Here is a 17,464-nt window from a genome sequence, read left to right on the forward strand (position 1 = left end):
GGTTTTTTTTTTTTTTTTTTTTTTGATGTCTTGCTATTCAACTTTGAAAACAGTGTGTGAAGGGAAGGTTACAATGAAAGTTTTTTTTTTTTTTTTTAACCGCTTATAATTTCTCCAATAGTATAGTTCAGAAGAATGAGGAGGAAAACAGTAATACTTAGTTAATGGTGAGCTGTTAGTTTCAGAAAATTTTGAGTTTGTTCTTTTAAAAGGGGTTATATAGTCTGCTCTATCTCAGGTAATGAGTTAAGATTTTATTTGTAGGGACAAGTTATCTATACCAGAAGGACGTGGATAGTTGAAACTTGAAAAATTGATTCTCTGTTACTCTCCTGTGACTTTGAAAGTCAGCCCCACCACACCATCTCTCTTTATTTCTTTCTGTCTATCTTTTGCCTAGAAGCAGCATGAAAAACTAGACAGAAAAACTTTTATTTGACCTTAGGAAGCCATTTGAAAGGCATAATCAAAGCATTTTTCTACATCCTCCATTTAAAATACATGCTTTCCTTTCTAATGACAAATTCCTTTTTTAGAAAAGTTATAACTTTGTAAGAAGTCTCTTAATTCACGATGATATCCACATTTTTAAAAAAATGCTTGAAAGAAATCATGTTAATGAAGAGAACATTTGCAGTAATTTGGAGGTAATTATCAGAATCACTACATATTCGCAGAGGCTTGAACAATACGTGTTCAGAGAAAAGCAAAACACATTATTTTAATAGTCTGATATGCAAACTATGGACCGTTCAATTATGTGGCTTAATAATGCATACATGATGTGATCTTGTTATTGGGATGGGTAGGTTTGTAGTGAGTCACTCCTAAGACCAAGAGTGCTCTCATATCCAGTAAAATCCATTGCCATGGATCAGGAGCCCATGCCAAACTACATTTAAGAGAATAAAAATTAATGACTGAGAATTTGAGCGTTAAATTAACATTAATTATATGACCTGCATGCTGGAAAGATTAAATTTCTTATGCCCTAATTAGATAACATCTCCTCATACATCAAACAATTTCTTTTTTTATTTCCAGGTTTCAGGAATACAATGCAAAGTGCTGAGAGGCAGTAGTTGAGGATTTTCCTTCTCCGAAGTCAGAGTTTGGGGGTGTCTAGCCACCGTCTTCACTGTTTTCCTTTCTTTCCTTGACTGCATCGAAATAGGAGGTCATATTATTAGAGAATTAAGCTCATTCTCCACCTTGCACTAACAATGATAACTGGAGAGCAGGGAGTTGGTGGGTGGTCCCCAGGTAGACCTGGAACATTAGAGGGACCTTTTACAGCTGTCCCAAACAAGCATAGGTCACCAGTCAATGTCTCAGTCCAGGAAAACTAAGCGGCAAGACACCTGCAAGTAACGCCCAACCAAAACGCACCACACACTCGTTTCCAGTGGAAACGTCTAAGCTAGAAATGCAAGGACGAAACTTGATCCAAAGTGTGTTTGGAACAGAAAAATTGTTTTCTTGGGGGGCATGAAGGACACACAACCAAAAGCCAAGACAACAGCATTCATTTCCTTCGTGAAGAGGTTTACTACAGGTTTGTCAGCCATTTCCTCAACAGTGCTCTGACATTTAGAAATCTCACAATACTCTGGCCCCAGGCACCCATGCTGGCGCGGCCAGCTCAGCATCTGCTTGACTCTGTCTGGGATGAGCACAGAGCAGGCCTCCGGTAGGGAGTGAGAGAGGTTGGAGGGGATGTATCCTCAACTTGAAAACCTGTTGCTGATGGAGAGGGAGCAGGGAAAAGGGAGAAGTAGGGAGGAGCAGTACCTTCTCCCACCAGGATAGGTGGTCTGTGGTGGCACGTTCCTTCTCCCATTTCCTAAGTTGCCACTTGGGATACCCGGGCTCCGAAGAAAGTTGCCAAATGGACTCGATTTGGAAACTGCGCAAAGACTTATATTCTTGAGATTAGGATTCAGAGTTTCCTCCTAGATACACAGTGTGGCCCCAGTCCTCTCTCACATTCCCCGCGCTGCCTCCCCCTTCCTCCTAGCCTCACCTTTCCTAGGGACAGCAAAGAATGCGGGGACCTTTCGGACAGCTGCCCTGAACTTTGGGCGGGACAGGCGGACCAAGATTAAAACCTCAAAGCAGGCGATTCTAAGTCACTCAGAATAGAGTTTTCACGTGTCAGTGTTTCAATTCAGCCACTTTCAGGCTTCTGGAGAAAAGGGCAGGCGTGCGTGAGCGCGAGTCGACGTGTTCGTAAATAGTGACTTTCAAGGCAGGGAAAGGGGAGTGTTAGCAAAGTTAGCAGATGCGACAGAGACCGGGTGGGGTTGGCCTCTGGGTGCAGGTTTTCCATTCCTTGGGGCAGTCCGCAGGTAGAGGGAGGGTCGCCCCGGGGGGAATGCGGGGGATGACGGGAAGGGGTTCGGGACGGGGAGACACTCTCCGAGGCGCCTGGCCGGACGGCTCCTCTATCTGCCGGCTCGTCCCTGGTCCTCCGCTGTCTGCTCCATGGCAAGAGCCAGCGCCGCACGGCCACTGCGCACTGCGGAACGCGCGCTCTGACTTGGCAGTTACTTCGCAAACTCCAAGATCAAGTGGAATCCCATCTCGGGGTTGGAGTGGACCTGAAAGTTAGTCCGCCCCGTATTTGAGGCTGGAAAATTTCCGCCCCAGTTCCCTGCGGAGCCTCGAGCCCTGGGATTGTGGGGACGGGGAGGCAGGGCGGGGCTCGGAGGCCCGGAGAGGCGCCTGCACCCAGTCCTGCCAGAGCCAGGGGCTTCTGGAAAGCCTGGCGACATTTGAAACTTGGCGCGTGCTCTCTCCCTCCCACGCTCCCTCTCCACTTTGAAGGGGTTCCGAGGGGAGGGCATAAGGATTCAGGGTAATAAAGGTGGAGGAGAGTGAAAACGACTAGAAGATAGTCCTGCGTTCCCGAACAATACATAAACCTCCCTAAGAAGACTCTGTTTTGGCAAGGGAAACGCCTCTCCTGGCAGGTCCACTGAATCAAAACGTCGCAGCTGTTGTGGCAGGAACTTTGCAGCCCCGCTACTTGGGCAGAGAGAAGCCTCCGCTAGCTCCCCACAGCTCCATCCCCCCCTCTCCGCAGCTCTGTTTGAAGTGTTTCCCCTTTTCTCAGACCTGCCCCCTACCAACCCCCGCGTCCCTGAGAGCGTGCCTTTGCTCCAAATGGTTACTCCTTTTAGAAATTGGAAAATCAATACTAGTTTAGCCTCTTGCGTGAGATGATGCACTGTCGAAACTCACAGGGAGGGGACCCGCGCCATCTGACTCTTGGGTGGACAGAAGTAATGCCCCTGCCCCTGGATAATTTACGTAGAAATTTACAATGAATAATGTTCTTGGGCGCTCCTGAAAACATACTGTGGCTAGTGGTATTATTATAAGCCCCAGGACGCACTTCTTAAGTATTCTCTAGTCGTGGTTGAAGTTTGGTTAAATGATTGATCAGAAGTTTGCACCGTGGGTGTTTATTCTTCCTGTTTTCTTAAACCGCGTCTTGGATGGTTTCCTGTCAGTTTTCAGATGCCATTTGCAGCACAAACAGATTTCATATGCCTACTGCAGATTGTCTTCAAAGTTCTAGTTTAAAGAGCATTATGTAAGCCTCTTTCTATTTACATAAGAGCTTTAACTCAAACCTCTCAGAAAACCATTTATTACCAATGGAAACCCGTGCAGGGAAGCAGCATAACCGACCTGTATCTTTATGACACTTTCAAAAACAGCAGTAGTTCATTCTTTCTGTGTGTGGGGGGTGGGGAGGTGGGGAGTAGATGTAACAAAGAACTGGAGTACTTGCATTTTTATTCAACTTGGTTTTGTATCGTTTGAATATTATTCTTAAGCTTAATTCAGTCAGTGGGGACTTTTATAGGAGACACTTTTTTATTTGTGTGGTCAGCACTTATCTAGACCACAGAGATGGCCCTGTCTCCCTTCCTCAAGTTGAATCCCAAATGTGAGAACAAATGTCTTTTAGTTAGTAGAATCAATTAAGTATAATTTTTACTAAAACTACTAAAAGGATTCCTGAATAATGCTCATTGTAAGCCAAAGTCAAGCAATAATAAAATATATATAATAAAGTTTCCTTTAAAAATTTTTTTTACCACTTTTACTCTCTTCCCATTCCCCTTCCCATACATAACCACTTTTATTTGTTTAAATGGGTATCTATCTCTCTTCCTTCTTTTGTTCATTCATTCTTTCTTTCCATATTCTTACTAAACTTTATATATATATATATATATAATAGGAATATAATATATATATGTATATATAAAATAGGAAAGGGGCCTGGAGAGATAGGAAACTTAGTTATAAGGAGTTCAAAATTGCAATAGTTTAAGGAAGGCCAATATCTTGCCCCACATCACATGGGACACTAGTTTTCAGGTATTGTTTTATCTTTGTTATTGCGTTAGCTGAAAAATAAGTCACTTAGACATTGGCACTTAAATGTCATTGGAAAAGATCAACAAGGGTCTTGCGGACTTCTTTGCTTAACTCTTAGACCATTAAAAGCTGGAAATACTTCAAGAGAATTCTTAGAGTCTAAGGTTCTTCCTGGTGACAGTCTTATATTTAAATGACCTACCATCTCCTTGCAGACTCAAGACTGATGCCATTCTTCAGCCATGTCTCCAACAAGGAACTTCTTTTGTTGAGAAAAGGGACTAGATTTCCAAACATCCTCTCGTAGGTTGCCTGTTCAAAATATAATTAAATGGTGGTACAGGTAGTGTTTTTATAAAGAGAAATTGCAAATTAGACACGTTGTGCCTGGAGTGCACCATCACCTTCTAGTCCTTTCCTCACTCTTCCTGTCAACCTGGCCACACAGGTTCCAGACCTGCCCTTTGGGACATTTCAACTCATACAGATTCCTTCCTCTGAGGGACTCCTTACTATTCCCTTACCTGTTGTCATCAATCAGATAAGGTAATAAGGTAATCAATATGAGGTGTTAAAAAATGATAAATGCTAAGAGACATTTGCCTTTATCTGAAAAAAGCTTGGCGGGTCCATGCTATAGGCCCAAAACAATGTATCTCAGTAGTGTAACTGGAATTTAAGACTGTAGTTGGCAGATGGAAAAGATATTTTAGGCAGGAGGAATTTGCAGCATTCCTAAAATATAGCCACATGGCCATGAGTCACCTCCTTTGTCCTCTCTTAAAGACCAACTCTACCTCTGTGAGCTACTCAGATACGAAATTTCTACTGTAAAAATAATGTCATTGAATTTTTATTAGTAATTGTGCAGTGTTGGAAAAGTTGTAATGCGACTGGTGTTGTACTGAAGAATTTACTTCTTCTAGTAATAGGTTCAACTGATCCCATTCTGGGGAGGATGATCCATGATTGGCCAAAGAGAGTACTGCACAGTGTAGTGATTGGTTTAGGAAGGGCACATGACCTAAGCAGACCAATCAAGGCAACTCAACATTAAACCTCATAACTTTGGCCAGAATAGTGAGGGAAGTGGAAAACTAGTTAAGCTCTGGTTACCTTATGATACTAAGGTATATAAAGTATAAGCCTGCATCTTCTAGGAATTCCTGTTGTGAAGACAATGTGCTTGAGGAAAACCATTGCAGAGAAAAGCAAAAGACAGAGAAAGATAAGATATAATTGAACCACTGGATTCATCATACTTAAAGTGTATTCTTGGACTTTTAATTATTTATTTATTATTATTATTTTTTAAGACAGAGTCTGGCTCTGTTGCCCAGGCTGGAGTGCAGTGGCATGGTCTTGGCTCACTGCAACCTTCTGCTCCTGAGCTCAGTGTCCTCCCATGCCAGCCTCCTGAGTAGCTGGGACCACAGGCATGTGCCACGATGCCTGCCTAATTTTATTTTTATTTTTATTTTATTTTATTTTTTTTTGTAGAGACAGAGTTTCACCATGTTGCCTAGGCTAGTCCTGAACTCCTGAGCTCAAGTGATCTGCCTGCCTCCACTCCCAAGGTGCTGGGATTACAGGCAAGAGCCACCCCATCAGCATGAATCAGGGTTATTAATACTTTAAAGTTTGAAGGAGGAGCCCCAAGGAGCTAGCACTCACCTCTGAAGAGGGAGTGTTATTCAGTCAGTGCTAGTAACGCCAGGTGAGAAAATTGGTCTTGAAGAGTTGAGGCTGAAACCTCAGGAGGCATTGCCAGCTATTGCTGGTGTTTCTTAGGGGGGCAGGGTATGATGAGGCTGCTTCTGGGAGTGCCAAATAGAGTTGGAGATGGAAAGACATTGCTGCTGCCAGGATAAAGTATCATTGCTCTGGTGACACTGACAGGAAAAGCAAGCAAATAAAAAGGAACAAGTCCCCCTCTGCCCTCTCCCCTGTCTTCCAGTTTCTCTCTACACACTCTTTTTGACAGAATTTAACAGGGGTTCAGCTAACAAAATAATCTGAAGAATTCCAGGCCTAGTTTCACAAGGCAAGATCTAGAAGGGGGAAATTTAGAGCTGAAGGAAAGCTTAATAATATGCTTGTACACATATCAGAAAAAACCTTTTGTTCAATAACAACTTTGTGCTTCTGTTTAGTAAAATGCAACTGTCCTTCAGAAGATGGTCTCACTCTCTAGCCTCCCTCCCCAAGAGGAGACTCAAGTTTTCTGTAGGTGTTGTTTTCATATATGGACCATTAGTCACCTAAATAATGAATTGTCAATTTTACCACCACCAGCACTCCTTATACAACACAATAGAGAGAAAAAAAGAAATAGAAATATATGTGATAAGTAAGGAAGAAAATATGTGTAGCTGCTACTGCTCATGTTTCTAGACTTGGTCACAAGACTATAGTTAATTTTCGTAACCTTCTTTGTCCACTAACTGGTCTATATTTCTTTGGCTTTCAGCCATCATTTCAGCCTGTTCTTTACCTGGCAAAAGCCCCATACTTCCATTATGAGAGGTTTTAATCCTCAATTATTCTGTCTTTTTTTGATGTCTTTAGTATTCTTTTAACTTTTAGTCTTATAAATGAAAGTTCTGAGAGGCATCCCAGTGAGTCCTCTGGTTTTTCCTCCACCTGTGTTATATAGCTGTAGCCAAATTCTCCTTGCTAACCAGGATCAACCACCACAGTCATTAGAGTAATCCCCTTCTTTGCCTATTGGCTCAGTGGCATGAGGATCCTAAAATAGGTGACAGTCTCAACTTTCAGTTCAATGGAACAATTGTTATGTCTGCTTGTAGAAGTTTTCCTTCTGCGGGAATTAGAACCTCTAAACCAGAAGAACACCAACTTGTGGGGAATGGAAAGCAAAGCTTCTGCTAGTGGTTTACAGATGGAATAGTGACACTGACTACTAGACTCCTGCATTCTGGCCATGGGAGAAACAGCACCATATGTTGGCCACTGATTTAAAGCATATGATGGCATTTTATAAGACATAGCCCCAAACTTTTAGGATATTCTTAACTGGAATGATAATGATTCTTCATAGATCATTTCATCATTTTGTCAGTCCAGTGCATAAGTGATGGGATACTGTGATACGACCAGTGAATTCCATGGACATAAATTCATTATTGTACTTCTTTTGTTGCTGTGTTAAGGTTTTTGGTCAAAGGTAATATTGTGTGGAATTAAACAATGTTGCACAGAATATAGTGACTTAATATTGTGTAGAATTAAATGATGTTGCACAGAATATAGTGACTTAGACTTTCTATAAGTCCATGATGGTTGTGCTGTTGGAAGCAGTGAGAGAAAAGAGAAAGAAAACCCATTTCTAGATTACCTGTACATTACAGTTAGAATGAACTGCTGTTGTATACATGAGGCAAGGAATCCAGTGTAATCAATATACCGCAAAGTGGCTGGCTACTATTCCCAGGAAATGGTGTCATTTGAGGACTTAGCACTGGTCTCTGTAGTTTATGCATTCTGCAATGGCAACCAAAGATCAGCCTTGATGAAGAGAAGCCCATGCTGTTGAACCAATGCATAGCTTCCACCCCTGCTATCATGACTGTATTGCACATTCATTCAGCAAGCACCTGAGTGGCTAGGGAAGAGGCCGCCTGGTATTTACAAAACATCTCATTTTTTAAACTCGATCTTGATTATTGAGAGCCTTGTCTGCAGTGGATGCCTTCTGGTGAACATATGTCTTTGCACTCCATGTGGAATCTATTCACAAATATCTTCCTCAGTGTTTCTTGTCGTTTGTGTTCTGATCTTGTTCTTAACCATCAAACCTAACCAGTGGTTATTAGCCACTGCCTATGAATCAGTGTAGATCTATATTTCTGGCTGTATCCAGTCCTGAGAAAGGAGGTGATACACTTTGGATGTTTGTCCCCTTCAAATCTCATGTTGAAATGTGATCCCTAATATTAGAGGTAGTGCCTAATCGGAGGTGTTTGGATCATGGGGGTGGATCCCTCATGAATGGCTTGGTGCCCTTCCTGTGGTAATGAGTGAATTCTCATTCTATTAATTACCATGAGATCTGATTGTTAAAAAGTCTGGCACTTCCCCACTCTCTCTTGCTTCCTCTCCTTCTCTTGTGCCCTCTCCCTTTGCCTTCCACCATGGTTGTAAGCTTCCTGAGGCTTCACCAGAAGCTGAGCAGATGTTGGTGCCATGATTGTATGGGCTGTAGAATCATGAGCCTAGTAAACCTCTTTTCTTTATAAATTGCCCAGCCTCAAGCATTCCTTTATAGCAATGCAAAACAGACTAACACAGGGGGCAACCAAATGTACTCTTCTAATTTCTTTCTTCTAGAAGGATTTCCCTTCCCCACGGTCTTTCAGGGACACTCCTGATTAGGGCTATAATGTTGCAGATGTCTACTTATAATGAATGCTCCATGCCCATTCAGGATTTCCCTGTATTTAAATCAAAGTCAATGGATTAGAAACCTTAATTATATCAGCAAAACCCATTTACCTTTGCCTTATAACATAATCATGAAACTGATATTCCATCACATTCAGAGGTCCCATCCACAGTGAAAGGGAGGTTACGTCACCCTAACATATTATCATCCTATTTTTAACAACCTTTTCACTCTACATTATGTCTTTCATATCCATCTATTATTTTAAATATTTATATCTATTTTGCTGAATCTAATTGCCGCATAGTTCCTCATTACAAACATCCGCCATGGTTTACTTTTCTTCTCTCAGTTATGAACACTCAGCTTCTATTAATAACTTGTTGTCACTACAAATAATTCTACAATAAACAGATTATTGTATGTTCCTTTCTGAACATATATAATAGTTTCCTCTCTCTATATATATTCAGATATCCAGGGGGAATTTTTTTTTTTTTTTTTTGCATTGCAAGGTGTTCAAATACTTAATTTGTCTGAATAGTGAGCCAAATTGTTTACCCAAATGGGTACACAGGTCTACATTTACACCAGCAGTGTATGGTGATCCCTGTATCCCAGGGAGACAATGTGATTTATTGTTCAACTGGGGACGCGTTTGACAATAAAAGCAGGTGCTAATAATTATGCTGAACAGCAAGTGTAAACCAGGACTGTCTCAGACAAATTGGCATGTATGGCTACCTTGCTCTATCCCCACATCCTTGTCAAATTGTTGCTGTCCATTTTTCTAATTTCTGTTAAGCAAATAGGTATGAAGGTGTATCTCCTTGTTATTTTATTTTGTTTTTCTCTCATTATGTTTGAGAATCCTTTTCTCTCATTATGTTTGAGCATTATGTATGCTTTCGAGGCTGTGGCAGTTTATTTTCTTTAAATTACCTGCTTATACTTATTGTGCATTTTTCTTTGGTTGAGATTGCTAAAGACATTTTTTTACATTCTAGAAATTAGTAATTATCAATTGTAAATATTGGTGGTATAATCACCCTTTCTACTTCTGTTAACATTATCCAAGATATCCTTTATTGAACAGAAATCTTTAATCTTAATGTAATCACATGCATCAGTGTGGTAGATACAGTGATGTATGGTTCAAATCCCTCTTCAAAGAGAGATTTGTTACCTTGGCTACTGGAGGTGCTATTTGCAGACAGACTTTAATTCTCAGCCACAAATTGTCTCAGCTGGATACCCAATTCTATTCTATTAGTCTATATGTTGATCCTTATGCCAGCACCATACTATCTTGATTACTGTAGCTTTGTACTGTAAGTTTTAAAATTGGAAAGTGTGAGTTCCCCAACATTGTTCTTTTCAGATTGTTTTAGATATTCTTCATTCCTTGCAATTCCAAATGCATTTTAGAATCAGTTTGACCATTTCTAAAAATATATGCTGTCAAAATTTTGATAGAAATTGAATTGAATCTACCCATCAATTTGGGAAGTATTGCCATCTTCACAATATTGTCTCCCTATCCATAAACATGGGAGATCTTTTCATTTATTTAGGTCTTCTTTAATTTCTTTCAACATGTTTTATAGTTTACAGTGGACAAATCATGCACTTTGGTTAAATTATTTCTAAATATTTTACTGTTTTTGTGCTATTGTAAATTAAATTATTTTCTTAATTTCATTTTCAGATGGTATATAGAAATGCAACTGATTTTTAAATGCAATTATGAACCGCATAATACTATTTAGGTCAATGTTGGACTGTGTATACAATGACGGTCCCAGATGATTATAATAGAGCTGAACAATTTCTATTGCCTGGCCATGCCATAACCATTGTAATGTCATAGTGCAATCCATTACTTTTTCTATGTTTAGATATGATACACAAATACTTACAATTGTGTTACATTTGCCCCTACACTATTCAGTAGAGTAACATGCTGTATAGGTTTGTAGACTAGGAGCAATAAGCTATACCATCTAGAGTAGATGTATAGTGGGCTATATCATCTAGGTTTGTATAAGTACACTCTATGATGTTCACACATGAGAAATCATCTAATGATGCATTTCTCAGGGTGTATCCCTGTCATTAAGTAACCATGACTGTAATTATTTTATATGATCTTGTATCCTGCAACTTTGGCAAACTCATTTATTAGCGCTACAGTTTTTTCTTGTACATTTATTACGGTTTGTACATATAAAATCATGTCATCTGTGAACAGAGGTAGTTTTATTTGCTCCATTCCAATATGGATAGTTTTGATATATTTTTTCTTTTTTTTCCTAGTTGCTGTGAATAGTACCTCCAGTACAATGTTGAACAGAAGTGGTGAGAATGAGTATCCTTGCCTCATTCTTCATCTTGGGGGACAAATTTCAGCCTTTTATCGCCAAATATGATGTTAGATGTGTGTTTTTAATAGATGTTCTTTATTGGATTGAGAAAATTCCCTTCTATTTTTTTCTGTTTAATGTTTTTATCTGAAAGGGTGTTGGATATTGTCAAATGATTTTTTAAAATGTTCATTGAAGTAATCATGTAATGTTTTTTCCTTTATTCCATTATTGTGGTGCATCAGTTGATTTTCACATGTTGAACCAACCTTGCATTCTTGGGGTAAATCCAAGTTGGCCATGGTATATAATCCTTTTTATATACTGCTGAATTTGAATTGCTAGTATTTGCTCAGGATTTTTACATCCATATTCATAACAGATACTGGTCTGTAGTTTCTTTTCTTATGATGTCTTTATCTGGCTTTGGTATCAGGGTAATAGTGACTTCACGAATTGAGTTAAAATGTATTTCCTACTCTTCTATCTTTTGGAAGCATTTGAGAAGGGTTTATGTTAATTTTTCTTTAAATATTTGGTACAATTCATCAGTGAGTTTTTCCCAGTATTTATTAAGGTCACTTTGCATGGTTTCAGCTTAGTCATTTTTGCATTTTCTCATTACCGTGCAAAGTACATACTGCATGTGTGTGTACGTGTGTTTTATGATTTTTAAGAGTAGACCCTACACAAGGCATATATTCAGTTCTCAGTATATACATATCAGAATAACTTTGAATCTATCCGTATAGCTGAACCAGTAAGATCTGCTCATCTGGTAACCTTGCTAAGTTCAATTGGGGCATCAGGCTTGCCATCCTAGGCATCCACACAATGATATTATTGCATAATGGGATGTCAAAATTCCAGTAGGTGAAACCAGTGACTCTCTAAGGAAAATAAATCAATGTATTGTATAGATGTAGCTACCTGTAAAATCATCATCATTCAAATACTTGGCTGTCTTTATGTTTTGACCTTTATTTTATATTTTGCTTTCATACCCATTGGTACTGGGTCACATACAGAACTTTTTGTCAACATTTCCTTTTAACTGTCACAATAATTCCATCAAAACATTTAATGAGTATGAATTTACCAATATGTATAAATAAGTAATAAGAAAATAAATAAATATATACACATACACCTTTTAAGCTATTTGCTATGCTGAAGAAATAATTTTGCTGGATAAATCAGTAAACATTTTAACAATGGGAGTCTCTGGCTTTGTCTTGCAGAGTTCAGGAACATTGCAGCATTATTTAGACCAGGGAGCAAGCAAATCTTATCTAATTCACACTGCATGGGGAATATAAGAACAAACATGCACTGAAACTGGAAACAGACATTACTGGCTACACAAAACTGTTTATAAGAAATGGCCATCCAGTAAATAATGCATTGCTGACATTAGTGTCTCTGAGCTATAGGAGGGCCTTCCTTGGGTGATGTGCTCAACTCTTCCAACAGAGTCCAAGAAAGTCCAGATAAAAGCCAAAAAAAATTGGAAACATACAAGCAAAATCTATTTTTAAAAATATGTCCATGTACATAAAGAACAATTTTAATTTAATTAACCAAAACAATTATTTTCTCCTTTCTTCATGTTATTTTATTTCAAGGAAAAAAAAGAACTCTTAATATATACCAAAGAATGCAAAGGTGAATAAGACACTGTGAGAGGAGATGGGGATAGAAAGCAAATATGACCCTATGGTTCTCATTCTCTTTGAGTTTACAACCTACTGGGCAGTTGATTTTCACATGTTGAACCAACCTTGCATTCCTGGGGTAAATCCAAGATGGATAGGTAAAGATGGATACCTTTATTTGCTGCATTCCAATATGGATAGTTTTGATATACATCAAAGATGGGTAGGTAAGTATGACAACGTTCTATGTGACATCTTTCACTCAATCACTGACTGAATTTACTCATTTATTTTATTTAACATGCTTCCTGTGTGCTAGATACTGTGCTAAGCCTCTAAAGCGAGAATAAAGATGGATAGGTAAGTATTACAATGCTCTGTGTGACATCTTTCACTCAATCACTGACTGAATTGACTCATTTATTTTATTTAGCATGCTTCCTGTGTGCTAGATATTGTGCTAAGCCTCTAAAGTGAGAGTTTTCCCGGACCTTGCTCACCCTGAAATTGCCTGGGAAGCTTTTCAGTTTCTAACTCTCAAAGATAATGATTTCAATGGTTTGAGAGCAACTTAGGTACTGGGAGTTTGAAACTCTCCCAAGGTGATTCTAATGTGCAGCCAACGTGGAGAATGCCTTTTTTTTTTTTTTTTTTGAGACAGAGTCTCACTTTGTCACCCAGGCTGGAGTGCAGTGGTGCAATCTCACCTCACTGCAACCTCTGCCTCCTGGGTTCACGAGATTCTCCTGCCTCAGCCTCCTGAGTAGCTGAGACTACAGGTGCCAACCACTGTGCCTGGCTAATTTTTTGTATTTTTAGTAGAGATGGGGTTTCACTGTGTTAGCCAGGATGGTCTTGAACTCCTGACCTCATGATCCACCTGCCTTGGCCTCCCAAAATGCTGGGATTAGAGATGTGAGCCACCACGCCTGGCCGAGAACTGCTTTAAGGAGATCAGGACTCATTCTTTCTCCAGGAAACTCATAATCTCATAGGAGGAACAGACAAGTAACCAGATGATTATAATCCAGTGCGAAAAGCCTTACGGATAGAGGAGAGTATGGGGAGCTATAGTCCTTCTTCCCATTTTACAGATGAAGAACCTAAGGATCTCAAATTTCAACAGATTTTCCCAACAGCACAGATTGAGTAGGTGATGGAGCCGTGATATAAACCCAGATAAGTCAGACTTGACTTATCTAAACCCCTTCACTGTGCTTCCCAATAGAACAAAAAAGAAAAAATAAAAACCAAGACTACTATTTTAATTATTTTATAAGGGAATTCAGTGTTCTTGCATCTTTAAATATAGAAAACTACTCACATGACTTTCTAAATATTTGCATGTGAAGAGCTATAACAGCAATAAATAAAAAAACAAAAATACTTTTATGATTCCATGTTCTCAAAATATTGACTGAGCTAGACATTTCTTATATAAGGAAATTCTGCGTAGGCTGTATTTTTACATCATGATTCCTGTGTCTATCAGAATGTCCATCTAACACAACTGGGCAATATTTATTATTCTCATGAAAATATGATAATAGTAAATACAATTTGGGAATTTAAGGTAGAGGCCTCTTTGATAATCCGACCCGCAATGAGTAAGCCTTGAAATATATACCACTATGTAATTTGGACATCTCTCAGGCCTTTTCAAAACTGCCATTCTAGTTTTAGGCTTTTTTGCTTTCTCAGAGACTTCACAGCATCCTCTTACTTTTTAAGCAGGAAACTGCAAATATCTGAATGCAAAGTTTCTCTTTAAATTATTCTATTTTAGTTTTTATTTTTTATAGTTTTTCTTTAGGAAAACTTTTGAATGTGAAAAAACATCTCAGCTCATCATAAAAAGGGTATACGCAGGCAAAAAGCAGAAGAACTTTTCTACATTTTGTACTGATGTTTTATACATCAGTAAGGCTGTGCATGGCATGTCCAAATTGAAAAGAAAAATCTGAAACAGCATCTCTGCGATGTCCATCTGGAGGTTTCCTGAGTAAGGATTATTAGCCAAACTCTAGAAGAAACCCTAGCCCTTGCCAAAACAAGGCTGGAGCTGCAGCTGACAAAAAGAAGTTTGAAATAAAGCAGAATTTTATTATTTTAACTAGATTTCAGTAGCAATCTAGTTAAAACAAGAAATTGTAGGTGGGATTCAACTTCTGAAAGTGAATTTTAAAAAGAAAAAACCCTCAGTGATGCAAATACTTCATGGGAGAATAAACATTTACAAGTGTCATTGAGATATTTAATAGTTATAATATATTAGAATGCCTTTGATTCAGAGATTTCAGAATGTCTGGAACTTAAAAATACCACAATGATTCACAGTATGCGTATCTGTAGGGGTTCTTTTAATGTCTTATAGCTGTTTCATTTTTATCCATGATTTTCTATTGAGGTTCTATTGAGCTCATTGTATGAAAAGGTCCTATAAAGTTCAAGACGAATCTTCTCTCGTAGATCTCATTTTATAAGAGTAATAAGAAATAGTTACTGCTTTTGGTCATTATATATAATACGAACTTTAGTTATTTCTATCCATGGATTTATATATGTAAACCAGATTCTTTCTGGGCCACACCAAAGAAGCAGGTGTCTTTCTTTTTTTGGTATCTCAAAGAGACTGGGCCCTGCATAAAATTTAACATGGGTAACTCAGCATGAAATACCCTACTCTGGCATTTGATTCTGAGGAAGCAGTTTATGGAGGTTGAAAAGGGCTATTCCAGAATATAAGGTTATATATGTGATATGGAACTTGTCTTATATACAAACTATGTGTTGTATTGGGCCGTTGTATTTTTCTGTTACTATTGTGTATGGCTATCTGTAGCAGAAAAGATCCAAATAATGATTCCCCACTCCAAACCCACTGTATTACCTATATACCAAGAAATTCTGAGATAGGGTAGCTCCAGCATTGTTAATTTGTTGGCTCATTGACTCATTCAGAACTCAGGTTCATTTCATTGTGTTTTTCTCCACTATTTCTCGTTTTGTCCTTGGCTGGTTTTCCTCAGGGTTACAAAAATGGCTGCTGGGGTCCCAGGAATAACATGCAGATACTATAATGTCCAATAGTAGGAGGAGGGTCATTCATCCCTTGTGTCTCTTTATTTGGAGTTTAACTTTTTCTGAAGTCTCCAGCAGACTATGTCTACAGATTGGAACTGAGTGATATGTTCATGCCTAAACCAGTTGCTGGCAAAGAAAACAGGATCATCCTAATTGTATTTTTTTTTTTTTTTTTTGAGACAGAGTCTCACTCTGTCGCCCAGGCTGGAGTGCAGTGGCCGGATCTCGGCTCACTGCAAGCTCCGCCTCCCGGGTTCACGCCATTCTCCTGCCTCAGCCCCCTGAGTAGCTGGGACTACAGGCGCCCGCCACCTCGCCCGGCTAGCTTTTTGAATTTTTTAAGTAGAGATGGGGTTTCACCGTGTTAGCCAGGATGGTCTCGATCTCCTGACCTCGTGATCCGTCCGTCTTGGCCTCCCAAAGTGCTGGGATTACAGGCTTGAGCCACGAGCCCGGCCCCTAATTGTATTCTTAATCAGGATTTACCTTGAGTCATATAGGGAAGATGGACAGTTGAGTTAAATTGGGACCACTCCTGGTAAGGAGGAAGGGTGGTTTCTTGTTGGACAAAAACGAATGACTCTCTGTGAAGAATAAAGAAAGTGATGGAGAGAGAGTGAGAGAGAAAAAAATAGTTCACGAAAATCAAGCTCAGAGATGATTCTCTATAGGAACAGATGGGACTTACAGCTATAGGAAGCAGGTGGCAACAGAGGAGACAGACTTTATTTTTAGCCACCCTAAGTGGGCCTCTCTGCACATCAGGTCAGGACTGTGGGTAAAACAGAAAGGGCCTTTGGAAGCCTCCTTGTATCGGTCATTGAGTTATTGTCAATTTTGTTTTTTCTTTTTAAAAACAAATTAAGATGATTTTTACAATGAAAGCTTACAAGCTGTGGGTGCAGTGTTTAAATAACTTGCTTAGGTTAGCATGATAAATTGGATTATTCCCTTTCCCCAAAGAGCCTGGAAACAGAAAGGGGAGTGGTCTGGAGTTCATGCCTAATTTTCCCCATCAGCCACCCATCCATCCATCCATCCATTCATTCCTTCACAAATACTTATTGAGCACCTATGTGCCAGGCATCATTTTAAACACTATAGTTAACCCTGAATTAAGTAAAGGAAATCTTTGTCCGCATGAAACTTAAAGTCAGTGGGAACAGACAATACACAAACCATCAAATAAATGTATAAAGAACAGATGGTTATAAGTTCTATGAAGAAAAATAAAGCAATGTAAAGTAGAGGTGTAGTGAGTTTGGTATTTTATATGATGTGCTCAGGGAAGGTCTTATTAAAAGAGTATTTAATTGGAGACTTGAAGAAGGGAGTGGTCATGAGAATATCTAAGGGTAGAATGCTCCAGGTAGAGGAAAAGATATAAAGATCCTAAAGTGGAAGGTTGCTTGGAGGCTAAGAAGGACAGTGTGATTGGAGCAGAGAGGAAGAAGAGAAGTAACAGGGGATGAGCTCAAAGAAGTAACAGGAGCCAGATCATGCAGGGCATTGTAGGCCAGTGATTCTCAAAGTGTGGTCCCCAGACCCACAGCATCAACATC

The sequence above is a fragment of the Piliocolobus tephrosceles genome, chromosome 5, assembly GCF_002776525.5.
Source record: "Piliocolobus tephrosceles isolate RC106 chromosome 5, ASM277652v3, whole genome shotgun sequence".
Lineage (NCBI taxonomy): Eukaryota > Metazoa > Chordata > Mammalia > Primates > Cercopithecidae > Piliocolobus > Piliocolobus tephrosceles.